The sequence below is a fragment of the Gallinula chloropus genome, assembly GCF_964237585.1.
Source record: "Gallinula chloropus genome assembly, contig: HAP1_SCAFFOLD_153, whole genome shotgun sequence".
NCBI lineage: Eukaryota > Metazoa > Chordata > Aves > Gruiformes > Rallidae > Gallinula > Gallinula chloropus.
This window is the reverse complement of record NW_028168167.1, coordinates 283477-298619: the sequence shown is the minus strand read 5'-3', so window position 1 is coordinate 298619 and position 15143 is coordinate 283477. Positions and strand designations below refer to the sequence as shown.

At 44.7% G+C, this 15143-nt stretch overlaps 1 pseudogene across 1 annotated transcript in view; it reads left to right on the top strand.

Annotated features, from left to right (window-relative positions):
- Nucleotides 1-1273: 1273 nt before the first annotated feature.
- LOC311204736 (hydrocephalus-inducing protein homolog) overlaps nt 1274-15143 on the top strand; it is a 221927-nt pseudogene continuing 208057 nt past the window's right edge. The window contains exons 1-3 of the transcript in view: nt 1274-1357; nt 2106-2288; nt 6605-6653. The product of the transcript in view is annotated as a hydrocephalus-inducing protein homolog (transcript). The remainder of the gene's footprint in view (nt 1358-2105; nt 2289-6604; nt 6654-15143) is intronic.

Here is a 15143-nt window from a genome sequence, read left to right as displayed (position 1 = left end):
AAGTATTTGGTGATCACATCTTCAAAACACTACGGCCTTGAAGGCAGAGGTAGGGACTGCCTTACACCAAGGAGGAGTTGCAGGAAGGTATTTGGAAGTAACTGAACATGTCGTTATTATCCATAATAAATGGTCAACACAGAAGGTGTGCAGATAACTTTTAGACATAACAGATAAATTAACAATGCAAACAGTGTGTGTAGCCAATTAGTAGTTTTTAGCTGGCTACATTTTACAGTGTGGTTTTTCGTTTATGGGATGTTTTTTAGATTTAGTTATATAAGGACTTAGGGTTTTTTTGTAGATATTTTCGCCTTAGTGTTATTTTTGACAAGTCTTGCAAAAGAAAATATCACTCTCAGTGAAGGAGGTTCTTTTTGCTTAACAGGAAGGGGGAGATGTGTCCTGCAGCTTGAGAAACAAAGGCTCAAGCACTGCCAGGTGAAGAGATAACGGGATGGAGCCTTCAGGCCATGAACCTCGGGGAAACTAAACAAGGTGGCAGCATCCTTGCCGGCCCCCTGCTGGGACAGGCTCCAGGAAAAAGTGTCCTCTGTTGTTAAGGTGTAGCTGCTGTCTGAGGAGGGTTTAGAAGTTCTATTGGCATGATAAGATAGAGATGCTGCTGTGACAGCAAAACGTTGACCAATCAGATGTAGCCCAGGAACAGGGTGTTTGACAGAAAGCAGCCGTCTGCAGAGCATATAAACAGGAATGGTTCTTTGCAATAAATCGACTCTTGCTGCATCAAGCTGTGTCCCGTCTCTCTCCGTCGCAGCATTGCTTTAGATAACTGCAGTGATTCCTTGGGCATGATTGTAACCCTCAGGAAGCTGAGGAATAAAAACTTAACATCCAAGCAGCCAAAGGGCTTGTCCAGATTTCTGAAAGGTTCCATTTCTGCGTAGCTGTGACATGACAGCAGGATGCTCGCCAAGTTCCTCCACCTCTTGTGGAAATTGGGAGGCTGAAGAAAGGATGCTGCTGTTCCAGGCTTGTTGTGAGTAGCTATGCATACCAGCTGAACGTAGCAGAGATCTTTAGAAAACGTTGTGGCTTAGATGCTAACCTTTGGGTATCAAAAATAAAAGCAATTGCTTTATGTGCTTTGTGAATGAGATTAGGGATCCTACATCAGCAGAGTCACCTTAGAGTTCAGATTAGCTTTCGGGTAACTACAATACTTCCAGAAGGTGGAACCACAGAATTTCTCAGCTTCTCTTTAAGACATGCTTTGGTTGCATTGTCCCTTACTTTAATTTCTTCCTTTCAGGTGTACATTATTCAGGTCAGTGTTGGCAATCATCAGTGGACAGTCAAGCATCGTTACAGTGATTTCCATGACCTGCATGAGAAGGTAAGGTGGTTAAAGCTCTGGCCTCAGTCTCTTACAAAATATTGTACAGTTTTTGTAGTGGTTATATGGGACAAAAATATTTTCCTCAAAGAGCAAGAATATCTGCCAGATGCCATCTGAAGTGCAGACTGAATCCTTTGTATGAGCAGTGTTACTTGCCCCTCTTACACTCCCCTCTTGAACTAGGGGAAGTTGGCCTGAACAACTTTAGCCTTGGGCAGAAGCTTCCATCAGGGAGAGTGGAGTTTTACCTAGAGTTATTAAACTTTTTGCCAAGAGATGTTTAGGTGTTTATGATGAGCTGATCTGGTAATCTGAAGCTGGATTCACGCAAAGACTCTCTCTTAGGAAGGGTGGCTGATAAAACTGACCTTAGGCAGTAGCATGGGTTAGTTACCAACCAGTGCTGAATAAACAGGTAGTGAAAATGAGGGCAAATCTATCATATTCAAAACTGGGCAGCTTTTTCAGCTATGCACTAGTAATTCTGTTGCTTTATCAACTTCATTACATTCTGCCCTGTGGTAACTGTGAGCAATTATCTCAGAAAACACTATTATTCAGCTTCTCACAATTTTATAAAACGGTCTTTCTGAAAAATACCTAAGTCAGTAGGTAAAGTTACCAAAGTAACTGTATTGGTTTTGTTCTACCAGGATTGAGCAACATGCTCTTAATGTGTTCTGTCACATCTTATGTGTGAGTTCAGGTTGTGAGTTGGGTCGTAACTCTGGTCTTTGTCTTTCAGCTTGTTTCAGAAAAGAAAATAGATAAAAATCTCCTACCTCCCAAGAAGATTATTGGGAAAAATTCCAAAAGCCTGGTGGAGAAAAGGCAAAAGGAGTTGGAGGTCTACCTGCAAACTCTGCTAGTCAAGTTCCCTGTCACTGCTCCGAAAGTTTTGCCACACTTCCTACACTTTCATTGATATGTAAGTTATGTTTTTAGCATATAAAAACGGAGGCCTGAGGGTCTTGCTTGGAGAGACCTGTGTGGAATCTTCACAAAGTAGCTGGAGCTGCTCTTTTTCTGCCTTTTGCACGATGCAACAAAGCATATTTTTCAGATTTTTGACAGCACTTTTTGTTGCAGTAGGTGCTGTGCTGACAAGTAGTGTGGGTAGGGACTCAAAGAGGAGGAAATAAATGCTGGCAGGGTAGCTGGAGGCTGTGAATAAATCTGCAGCTGAATTGGTTGTTAGGCTGAAGTCAGTAGTGCTGGCTCTCTGAAGGAGCATTGCAGAAGCGATCCACATGCACCCCTACTTAGTGGTTACTGCTTAGATCTGTGGTTCATTCTTGGAACAGTTTCCAGTAGCCTGAATGAAGAAAAATGGTGCTTCTCCATGAGAAGCTCACTGATGGAGTGGCCTCTAGAGAAACAGCTCCAGCCAGCAGACAGAATGTTAGGGTAAAGGAAAATAAGCAGTGGCTTGCTTTTGTGTTCAGATTGTGATTTGTTCATTCATCTCTTGTGGATAATTGGGCATTTTTACAGTATGGCATCGTGTTGTAAGGGGGAGATTGAACTTCATGAAGAGGAAAATGCACTGGAGAACTCTGTGGAAAGGAGGACCAGTAATTGCTTCAGGGTGGGATGTGCTGAGATGGCTCTTCATGGTTTCATATAAAGGCTTCAGAAGTAGTGGGTCATTAGATGCGTTGATACAGCTTTAGCAACAAAGAAGAACCTGCTTTTGTTGTATTCCATGAATGTAATTCCCCTGCTGAGGCCTGAGTTTGACTTGGATAAACTGTTCATGGTGCTGCTATTGCCCTGCAGATGTGAGCAAGGAGGACTAGTTTGTCATGAGGGAGCTTTTGTAAGTTGATTGGTGGTTTTAAATCTATTAAATGTGTGTGATAACATAAGGAGAATTCTGTTAAGATGAAGCAAACTTCCGGATCACCAGGAAGTTTCTCTCTTAAATGGTGTCTGTTTCATTAATGTTTTGGTCCAGTAACTTCAACAAAGATTTTTATGCAGGCAGAAATTCTTCCAGTCATTCTCACTTTTCAGTTAGATGATTTCTTTCTTGCTGTAATGTTCATCCCTTTTCACTTTTTCAAAGAACTGCTGTTACTTGCATATGAATGCTTCCATGCTTGTGTATTGTGTTTGTGTATTACAATAGAATGATAGAATCCAAGACTGGTCTGGGTTGGGAGGGACCCCAAGGATCACAGAGCTCCAACCCCCTGCCACAGGCAGGGACACCAACCTCCAGGCCTGGAGCTACACAAGGTTGCCCAGAGCCCCAATCAACCTGGCCTTGAACACCCCCAGGGATGGGGCACCCACCCCCTCTCTGGGCAGCCTGTTCCAGCCCCTCACCACTCTCTCTGGAAAAAGCTTCCCTCTAATATCTAATCTAAACCTTCCTTCCTTTAGTTTTAATCCATAAATGAGTGAAGCTGTTGTTTAATCTGCATTTCTTTGTTTAGGGGAGTCTGGCTTGAGGTAGAAATGCAATTGTTTGGGACTTGAGAGTACTTTTTAAATATTTACCAAAAGTAGTTAGCTATTCAGCAGAAAAGCTAAATATTTGCCACAGGAATTCAACTGGGGAATAATCTTCCTGCAGAACTTTGGTCTTCTAAAATATCTTTACAATATTAGCCCATGTGCATGCTTGAGGCTTCATAATGCCTGATACTGCCTCATTAATTTATATAGGAAGGCTGGTGATGGCACCAAGCTGTGTGACACGCTGGAGGGAAGGGATGCTGTCCAGAGGGACCTTGACAGGCTTGAGAGTTGGGCCTGTCCTGAAGGTCAACAAGGCCAAGTGCAAGGTCCTACCCGTGGGTCATGGCAATGCCGAGCACAGCTCCAGGCTGGGTGGAGAACAGATGGAGAGCAGTCCTGAGGAGGAGGACTTGGGGATGTTGGGGGATGAGGAGCTCATAGTGAGCTGGCAGTGTGCACTTAGAGCCCAGAAAGTCAACTGTCCCCTGGGCTGCTTCACAAGAAGTGTGACCAGCAGGTCAAGGGAGGGGATTCTGCCCCTCTGATCTGGAGTGACGCCCCCTGCAATGCTGCATCCAGCTCAGTGGTCCCCAGCACAAGACAGGCGTGGAGCCATTGGAGCAAGGCCAGAGAAGGCTGGAGCACCTCTGCTATGGAGGCAGGCTGAGAGAGTTGGGCTGGTTCAGCCTGCAGAAGAGAAGGCTCTGGGGAGACCTTATAGCGGCCTTCCAGTCCCTGAAGGGGCTACAGGGAAGCTGGAGAGGGATTGGTGACAAGGGCAGGGAGGGACAGGACAAGGGAGAATGTTCTTAAGCTGGAGGAGGGGGGAGTTAAATTGGGTATTAGGGAAAAAAAATCATCTTCCCAGGGACAGTGATGAGGCCCTGGCACAGGGTGCCCAGAGAAGCTGGGGCTCCCCTGGATCCCTGGCAGGGTTCAAGGCCGGGTTGGATGGGGCTTTGGGCACCCTGGGCTGGTGGGGGGTGTCCCTGCCCACAGCAAGGGGTTAGAACCAGATGGGCTTTAAGGTCCTTTCCAGCCCAAAGCTGCCTGGGATTCTGTGATTATTTTTTTTCTTGTCTATTCTTATTTGTAGCGTTTCCAGTAGGGATTATTTAATCTTATTCCCTAGGTTAATGGAACTAAACTGGTGTAGAAATAACCACAGTAAATACACTACAAGTGCTTTGCAGCCTTTGTGTTCCAGGGGAAAGCTGTGTCTGGCTTGGCAAAGAGCAGCAGTTGGATGTGACAGCAGTGTACAACCTTATTGTTGCTTTGGTGTTGGAACAGGGGTATGCAGTGATATGGGGGTGCTTACTTCCTTGCAGTGTCTTATACTTTGTCATCTTAGATTTGGTTTCTTAACTTCCAGATAGAAGCTTTTAAAAGAAAATAATTGAGTACCCAGAAGCTGCTGTTCAGAGACACCTGCAAACAATGGATTTCTGTGGGATTGGCGCATATAAGAGAGCGAAGACAGAGGCCTCTTGTAGGTCTGACAGAGGACTAGAGCTCCTTTTCTGTGGGCTACAATACTCCACGTCATGACCTTGTTTCGATTATAAAGGTAGGAAAATTCTGCTGTGTCCCCCAGATGATGAAGGGAACACAGAGCCTGGGTTTCAGTCAGATCTCTGCATGCCAGGTGAGTGTAACTGGCTTTATCCAATAACAGAACTGTTGAATTTTGTTCGGAATGCAGCTTCGAGCTGCTTCTCCAAACTGTTCATCCTCAGTGAGTGGGGTTTCAGTTATACTAAGAATGTGCTTGTCTGAAATGTTCACCTCATCAGATGAGCTGAACTGTGCTGCAGATGGCCCATGGATTTATTTCCTTGTCATGAATCATGAGGGGTTTGTCAGTGAAGTAAACTCCTCAAATACTCATTTCATGATGATCAGTAATGCCTGTTTGTCCTTTGCAGCTACCTTAAAATGAGATGTGTGTGCCTAAACTATCACAGGTAGTTTTTTGTTCTTCTCGTGAGCCTTAGAGAGAGCTCTTGGAAGAGCTCAGAACTATTTCTGGACTTCTACAGAGCATTTGCTTTTTGTGAAGTATGGGAAATACCTGAACTGACCTTTGTGCTCCTTTAGATTGAAAAAGAACAAATTCCCACAGGGAGAATTTTCCAGACTATTTCTTTTCCTCCTGGAGCTGTCAGTGTGTAGAAAGAGGGTTGAGCACTGTGTAGGTCCAGAAGGGCAGAGAAGATAGAGGATGGTGAACAGGGACTTTGAATTCTTCTTCAGCAAGGAGGTTAAGTCCAGAAGACTAATTTTTACAGATCTCTTCTTCCCTGTAGACTTGTTAATCTAAAGTTATCAGTGTATTAGTGATGCTCTAAGGAAATGTTGAGTGCTTAATTGTCCTGGTTTTGGCCAGGACATTAATGCATTAGGTTAGTCTAATGTTCAAATTTGAAGAAAACTGTACTGGTAATAGTTTCTTTAAAACCAGGCTTTGTTTGGCATTGGGCTGATGATGGTCAGTAAGAATTGCTCTAGTTGCTGTTGCCCTTTTTGAAAACATGCAGCATGTGATTATTTAAATGTAGTTCAGTATTTTCCATCTTGGAAACTAAAAACCTATGAAATTAAATAATTTGATGAAGTATTTTCAAGTTACAAAGAGAATCTATAAGATGTAATGACAGTTGTTTTCTATTTTTAAAAGTCCTGTACCACAGCAAGAAAGGGAGACTTATTTTGTCCAAGGATACACTTTGAACTGTAAGTGTGTAACACTTCATTGCAATGGTTTAATCTTTGCAGGAGATCAATGGGATCACTGCTGCACTGGCTGAAGAGCTCTTCCACAAAGGTAAAGAACCTGCAAGAATTTAACTGGGGATGGTTTCCTCCATGTGCATGCGTGTGTATACCTGTGAGATTTAATCTCCAGACCATGAGATCTGAGCCTTTCACATCAGACCGAGACTTGTTCTTCCTCTTCACCTTTTTCTTGCTATTTGTGCTTTGATCCAAGCTGTATTTGAGGAGGAACTGTCACAGAAGCACAGCTGCTTTTGGAAATAAATCAGAAATTGATGAATTCCTTGGTATGTTTTAGTGCAACCAGTCAGGAAGTTTGTGTCATTTCAGTGAGCCTTGATAGAGTGTGTTGAATGCATCACTTCACCTATCTTAATGTTGTTCTTCCAGAATTCAGGAAACATGAGACCTTCTGGTCAGTTAATGAAAGGATGTGCTTTTCTGAGGCTGAGAGCTGAAAATGAAATGCACTACTGCAACATCTCTAAGTGGCTCACCAGGAGCAGGAGGCGTGTGAAATGATTAACCCATGTTGAGGGACAGGCTGAATGCTGTGCTGTGATTCTGGCTGGCTGAGGTGATAGGTGAAGCGTGGTTCAGATTGTTCTGGCACAAAATTAACTTTAGGTGAAGCCACTTCAGAGGGGGCACTCAGCAAACACTTTAAGGAAGGTCCTGAAGAACTGTTCCCTGACTCTGTAGTGCCTGTAGCCTCACTAGTGCCAAAATCATTGATGTCTGACCGCTGTATGTGAGTGGAACCTTGTGGTGATGTGCAGCTGGACTCTGGGACTTGCTCCCACTGAAGCCAAAGGGAGTTTTAGTCTTTGGAGAACTCTGCTTATCACGAAAGCCGATGCTCTCCTGTCTGTCAGGTCAAACTGGTGTCCTTAAAAGGAAGAGGAGGAAGATGTTAATTCCACGTGTGCATGTATTCTGACTGCTGTAATCCACATTTGCTCTTGGGATGCTGTCAGAGGAGGCTTTTGGATGCTGTTTCCTAGTGTTCCTGGAAAGAAATGGGATTGTAAAAATGTTGCCAGATAATGCATTTCCTGCCCTGGGAGCTTGCTCTGGTGGTAGTGTGGTGAAAGTCCTCAGACTGTCCAAGAAAATGCTGCAGCTTTGCACATCAGCAGCTTAGCAAAGGATGTCAGGTTTGTCTGTTAGATGGTAGGTGCTGCTTTTTCTGGTTAGAATAAGTCTGAGCTGCTATTGAACTTAGGGATATCTCAAAGTTTAGCAATTTCTATGTTGTATAAATGAACTTTGGTTCCAGCCCTGTTAAGAGGGAAATTTGCCATTAGTTGCGTTGGGAGCTTAAGGCTTGAATGCAGAGAGTGCCTGTTTGAACACTTGGATTATTCTGGTGTTAAAGAAAATTTATCTGAATTCAGTGCTTCTAGTTTAGAAGCAAAAAGGACATTGTTTTGGTGCCTTAATCATGAGCTTAGAATATAAATGACAGAGATGAAATCGCTGACATTAGGTTTTGCAGGTACCATTTACTCTTTGGTAACTGGGGCAGCGTTGTGTTCGATACCATCATCCTGTGTTTTTCAGGAGAGCAGCTCTGAATGGCTGGAGAAGTCTTCAACATCAGACCCTTGCAGCCATATGCTGTCACTCTACAGTTGCTGCAGGGGGAGCCTACGTGTGCTAATGGAGATGCCAAAACTGATCTAGGTCATATTCTAGATTTTACCTGTCGACTCCAGTATTTCAAGGTGAGCCATGTTTGCACAAGTACTGGCGGTGTTTCTGCCAGAGTGATGGGATTCTTGGCATGCTTCTGGAGCCAGGTTTGAATGCACAAGATCTTTACTGGCAGTAAACACCTGTAAGCATTTAGAGCTCGGTGTTAAACAGGTGCTTATTCTACCAACCTTCAACATAGTTCTCTAAGAAAGACGTTGATTCTGCCATGTGATGTCATCTCTTCAGCGGTGCCCTCTAGGGTTTCTGTGACAGAGCCTTACTGGGTGCTGATAGGCAGGAAGGAGGCAGGAAATATTCATTTCAGCCTTGCATTCTTTGACAACACTATGGCTAGGCCAGTGCATACAGATGCATACATGCATGTGTGTGTAAGTCCTGTCCCCTTTCTCACCTTTAACTGTATTGGAAAGTTTAAAAACCCCCAAACCAAACTAACAAAACCATCAGTTTTAGAGATGAGTGGCCCAGAATTTCCAGGAAAAATGCCATTGCAGAACAAATGTAAAATGGCCTCAGATAATTTTTGTCTGAACCAGTTTGATATTTTGTTCTTCTACCAAATCAGTGAATTACAAAGACTCTTGCTGAGTAGCTTTTTTAACACTGCTTGCTACAGGTCAGTGTCTTTTCAGCCCTTTTATTACATGAAGAATTTCCTTGTAACTGTGTGATATGTTCAAAGATGAAACGAAGTAGTGGTTTGGGGAAGGTGCACTGGAGGGCTTGGAAAGTTTAGAAAGCAAAACCACAGCTCTACTGTTATTCCTGTGGATCTTCAGTTGCCTTTGCCATCCTCTGTGTGTAGAACCTGTTGTTCAGAGGATTCTCTGGCTGGAGAAGAACATATGATTTAGAAAAATATTATATACAGCATATTATTTAGAAAAATACTTGAGAGTTTCTGGCCCTTCTGAAAGCTTGTGTGTGGGAGCCTTCAGAGTTTATAAGATATATGTAAGACCAAAAAAAAAACCCCAAACCTTAAGAGATTTCTCCCAAAATTTTATTCACAGCAACCAGAACTGCAACCGCCTGCCTTTTGCACTGGTGCCATGTGCTCTGGCCAGAATGCTATGGGCACGTTGGAAAACTAGATGCCTTTTTATGAGATGGTCTAATGCTTTCTTCAAATCCATCTTGTCAGTGCCTTGGACTTCATCCCCTGGGCTGGAATTGAAGACAGTTCTGTCCTGGAGGATCCAGGTGTTTCAGGGAAGCTGGTTTTAGTGAGTGCCACTCTGGCTTGATCAGCTGTGGATGAAGCCTTGCTCAGTCTTGTCTGTGGGATTTGAGTGCCCCATGTGCTACAAAATACAAGCACCAGGTGGCAGCTTAAGTTCAGTGCCTCAAGTTCAGAGCACTTAGCTGGAGTGTAACTGATGGTTTGGGTTTTTTCTGCTGAAGAGTTAATCTGCAAGTTTCCTGTATCATCCCGTGTTTGACAAAGGGGTTGGAGCTGTGGCTGTCCCAGCTGCTGTACTTGTGCTCTTGCCCGTGCACAGCTGTCTGAAGTGAGCACAGGTTGGGTTGTGTACACTGACTGTTCTTCCTTGTTGATGACCAGGTCACTGGAACAGGGGGACCTTTTGGAACCAGTACCATTCAGGAGCATCTGTTGCCGTTTGACCTGTCAATTTTCAAATCTCTTCATCAAACAGAGGTACAACTAAGCTACTGCCTGTAATTTGAGGGGCTCTGTAAATGCCAGGTCTGGTGCATGGCTCTCAGGCTTGGTAATTGCTTTGCTTTGGTGCTGGGGTTGGGGCATGCAGTGTTCAGGAGGAGTGTTTTATTTGGGAAACAGTGTGGGGTTTTTCTCAAGACTTGGCAATACGGATGCCAGATGTAAATATTCAGAAGAGCTTGTGCATGTCTTCCCAAAGGATGTGTGTCATTTCCAGTGTATGCAGAAGCTACCCCAGGGTGGCTTTCTGTCCCTGTGAAGCTCCAACAGATGGGTTCTAATGGGAGCTCTTATTACAAAGTACTTCTTGTTTGGGAAGCAGCAGGGATTTCTGAAGTGATGTGAATTTGCTTGAGAAGGTTCACTTGAGTGCAGCGCTTCTGGCTTGAGAATTTGCGGCATTTTTTCGTTGCTCTGCTCTCAGTGTGGATCACAGGGCTTCCACTGGGAGTGTTCAAAACCTCTTTCATCCCTTTCAGATCTTTCCAGAGTGGGAATGCCTGGTTGTGTCACACAGCCCTTACCCTGTGCTCCCTTCTGTTGGGTTCAGGACCTTTTGTTGGACATGCCTGCTGTCTCACTGATAGGAGAGGCTGTGCTGGTTCAGAGCTGCAGTGCAGTCCCCATGTCAGGGGCTTCCTGACATCTTAGCGTGGGAAGGAAACTTCAGTGGGCTGGTGTTGGGAGTGTGTCTAGCATGGATAATTTCAGGAGTAGCTTTGCTTAGTGTGGGGAGAATAAAAAAGGGTTTTGTTTTGAAGACTTTTGTGCCTGTGGGTTCCTGAAAACTTCTGGATGGGCTGGCAGCAGACCTGCATTTTCATCTCGTCGTAACTGCTGCCCAAAACCAAACAGTGGTGATCTGGAGAGATGCTTCCAGGGGCAGCAGGAGTTCTCTGGGAACTGGTTGTTGTTGCACAGTGTGCCCAGAGAAGGACCCATTTGCTAGACAGAGCTTGAGTCACATTGAACTGCAGAAAAGACTTTTATAATGTCAAACTTAGTCTGTGTAATGAGCTCATTGGTGTGTGTGAACTGCTGAGCTGGGCATCTCCCCTCCCCCGGACAGTTGTTGTTTATTCTTTGCAGTAAAGAAGGTGGGATACAGCAGTAACTGTGTTTGCAGGTCGAGCTGCACAGCTTGAGGTACCCACCTCTGCGGTTGGTGACAGTCAAACACTGCGCCCTGTTCAACTGCCTGGGCGGTTGAACCTGGGGGAATGCCCAGGGAAGGTAGAAAGTGCCTAGAGAAGATCTTTTGTGCAAAGAAATATTTGGGAACTAGTTTTTCTGTAGTTGTGTCCCTAATTTCTTGCTGTAGCTTTACCAAATGTTGGGCTGTCTGACCTGATACTCCCAGATTTGAAGGCAGTGCTGTAACTACTTTCCGGACCGGGAGGGAATCCGTCCTTGAAGCTTTCAGTTGCCTCTGCTGTGTCCCGTGTTTGTTCTGCCATTTCTGACTGTCATGTTTTTCCAGTAGATCAGTCATTGTGGGGGGAAGCTTCTCAAAGGGCTGACCTCATCCAAACATGCTCTGGCCACAATGAGTGTTCGGTTTTCGGCAACATCGATGAAGGTGAGAGGGAGTTTCTGATGGGCGTTCGAAGTGTGTGCGAGAATCGCGCCTGTGGTGGGGGAATCCCCATGTGGAGCCCTGGTACTTTTCTGTCCTGCCTGTTGCAGGTTCTGCTCTTAAAGCTGGGAAGCAGAAAGGGTTTGCTGGCCTCTCAGAACAGACTTGAAGTGATGAGATGTGTCCCTTCACAGGGATGTTTCTGATGCTTTGATTGGAATGTGCTTCTGTTACTCCTCGAGAGCTGAATGCGTGTGGCTTCTTCTCTGGGCTGTGATTTGGCAAGGCTGTGAGGAGCGTACCTTTCACAGTCCCTCTCTTCCTTCCCATTCTCCAGCCTGGGTTGGCTGCCAGTGTTTGGGACTCCCTCCCTGTGGATCTAAAATCATTCTGACACACTCAGCTCCTGCTTTAAGACCTTTAATCTGGGTGATGATAAGGCTTAGGGATCTTTCTTCCATAAGGTCATTTGGATTGCTTGTGAAACCATGGGCTTTCACCGAAGATGCAGGTACCATATTTTAGGGTGCTTGTCTTTAACAGGAAATCCTGGTGCCAGAGGCCTCTGAGTTTGATCAGTGGGAGCCAGAGGATGCAACTTCAAGCTGTCCAGTGACAGCAGTTATCCCAACTTGGAGAACTTTAACAACCTTGGATATGAGTCACAACAGCATCTCTCAAATTGATGATTCAGTGGTAAGAAATCTTTCTTCATTTGTGGGGGGAAAAAGGGTGGCTGGTCTTCTGTGGCACATGACTCAGCAGGGATTTTGCAATTTCTTCATGTATCTCTCTTCTGAAAGATTTCCCCTTGCACTGTCCGTGCTTGAGCTCCACAAGGTAATGCTGTGGAGATCAATGCACTGCTCAACTTACTCTGGTTTTTGCTTCTGTAATCTTTATCCAGGGTTCTGTGTAATACAGACAGGCCTGTTTGATGAGCTGGAAAGGCCTCTTAATGAGTTTGATCTGTAGTTAGTGGGGCTAAACTGGGGGCAACTTGCTTGTCTTCAGTGAGAACCCAGGTTTCAAATGCAAACGCGACCGTGCTCATCAGAGTAATCTGGTTCTCTCACCAGCAGGAGTCTGCACTCTGGCTGCACTAGAATGGGTGCTTTTTACTTCTGAAAGCTGTGAAGAGGGTCTGTGCCTTGGAGAGTTCCTGCCCTTTGCCTGTTAGTTGGTTGGTGAAGGAAGTACAGCCAGGTTTCTAAGCTAAAACGCATTTAACATGTGCACCTTTTCCCTTCTAGAAATTAATTCCCAAGATCGAGTTCCTGGCCCTGAGTCACAATGGGGTGTCTCTGGTAGAAAACTTACAGGTAAGGGATGCTTTTGAAGGTGATGTTTGCCAGTCTGCTCAGGACCTTCCAACACAGAATCCTTTTGCTAAAGGATTTTGCCACTCATCTAGCAGAGAAGAGTTTAAGCCCAAATAGCTTCCTAGCATCAAGCCCTCGTAAGGGTGCATTTCTTACTTGCCAACACCGACATGCAACACGTAGTTCTTCACTAAATTCAGTCGTTGCTGGCTGTGCCAATGGCTTGGGAAAAATAGAGTGGAGGAAGTTCCCTTTCCTGCAGGCTTAATCCTGTGTAATGAGCAAGTTCGTGTTGTGTTTGTCAGCTGGGCAGCATCCAGCATGAGCAAATGGACAAGCCTTTGATATGGTTCAATTTTAGCAAATTGGTGTGTGACCTGGATTTTCTGTGCTCTCGTAGCATCTTTACAACCTTGTTCACCTGGACTTATCCTACAACAAGCTGACATCGCTGGAAGGTGTTCACACAAGACTGGGAAACATCAAAACTCTGAATCTAGCAGGAAATCAGCTGGAAAGGCTGTGTGGTCTTAACAAACTGTACTCTTTAGTCAACTTGGATCTGAGCAACAACAAAATCGAACAGGTAACTACTGATTTTAGTGTCAGATTGCTTTAGAACACAAGTGATTCCTGTTAGAGGGTGAAAGTGCAAATAAAGTGGCTGGAGAGAATTTTTTTTCCTGCTTACTGTTTGTATGTAATTTAGTCAAGAAATGCTTAGACTGTGGTGGTGTTCTCATTTAGCCAATCTGTGTATTCATCCTTTTACTGAAAAACTTTCAGATTGATGAAGTAAAAAATACAGGAACCCTCCCGTGCTTAGAGAAGGTGGTGTTATCCAGCAACCCACTGAGCATCTTCCCTGACTATGGGACCAAAGTACTGGCTCAGTTTGGGACAGGGCTTCAGAGGTATGTAAGAACAGCTTTTTCTTTCTAAAGCCTGGTGAGGAAAGTTGTGTGAATGCTCTACAAGCCTGGGGAGTTTTTAGTGGGGGTTGGAGTACGTCTCTAGAGAATGGAACCATGTATACGCTGCTGGGCGTGCTCCTCAGATCTAAGGGAGAGCTTGCCCTGCTTTCACTGGGTAACAGGGTGTTCCTGTTGGAAGGTGCCTGTGCCAGTGGGGTGTGGAGCTTCCCAAGCCCTTCTGAGTTTGCATTCAAGTCATGAGGTCTGACGTGGTCATTACCTTGTTTACAGGGTTACAGACATGCACAGCATCTGCATCAAACTATTTATTTATGACATAAGTAACAATAAGTTACAGAGCTGCCTTGTTTTCTGTATTTCTGGATGTTTTTAACATTTTTAGGTCTGTCTGGATAACACTATCACCACAGAAAAGGAACCAGACACAGTGGAAGTGCTGAAAGCCATTCAGAAAGCCAAGGAGGTGAAACACAAACTGAGCAGCTCTGATAAAAAGGTGAGTTGGGTGCTGTGAGAGCAGAACGTGCTGTGTGCAAAAGAAGCCTGTGAGCCCTCTCCAGATTGGCTTTGAGCAGAATTCCTTAAACTCACTTCTCATGGAAGTGTGTGCAGTGTTTGTGCTTTACTGCAGTGTGAGGTTTGAACATCACCTCTTTCTCCTATTTAGATTTCAATGCAGTTTCAGGATGTTCCTTTTTCTGCTGGCTTGGGATAGAGGAAGTGGGAGGAAAAGAGAAAATGGCCTAATGGTACACACAATAAATATGCAGCTGACCTCAACAGCCGTATTTTCCATCTTATACAAAGAGTGCTGAGGTGTGAGATCAGTGCTTGTGTTGCAGAGGACTGAAATGATTTTCCCAGACTTTCTTCTTGCGAGTATTGAGCAATGGGAAAGGATCAGAAGTCTGAATTGTCCTGTTCTCCTGTCGGCTGTGCAGTGGGTTAATCTTGTTCTGGAAATAAGTTGTATTATCAGGAGCTGTAATGCCCCTGCAGCTTAAGAATCCTGTTGTCGTTGTGGTTTGTGAAACTTGCTGCTGGTTTTGTCAGTGCAGGGATCAGTGATCAGAATGACTTCTCTAACCGAATTCTTAGTGGAATTCTGCTTAGTGGGAAATGGGAACTTGAGAGGATGTGAGCACCACCGTGTGGCACCCCTCAGAAACCCAACACATTTAGTACTAACGTTCTTACTCCAACTGGGAAATCTTTGTAGACTTAGTGCAGTGTCGGAGAAGGAAGACGCGGACACCAAGTGGTTCGTCAGGCTGTCTCAAACTTTAATCACACAAGCATAGCT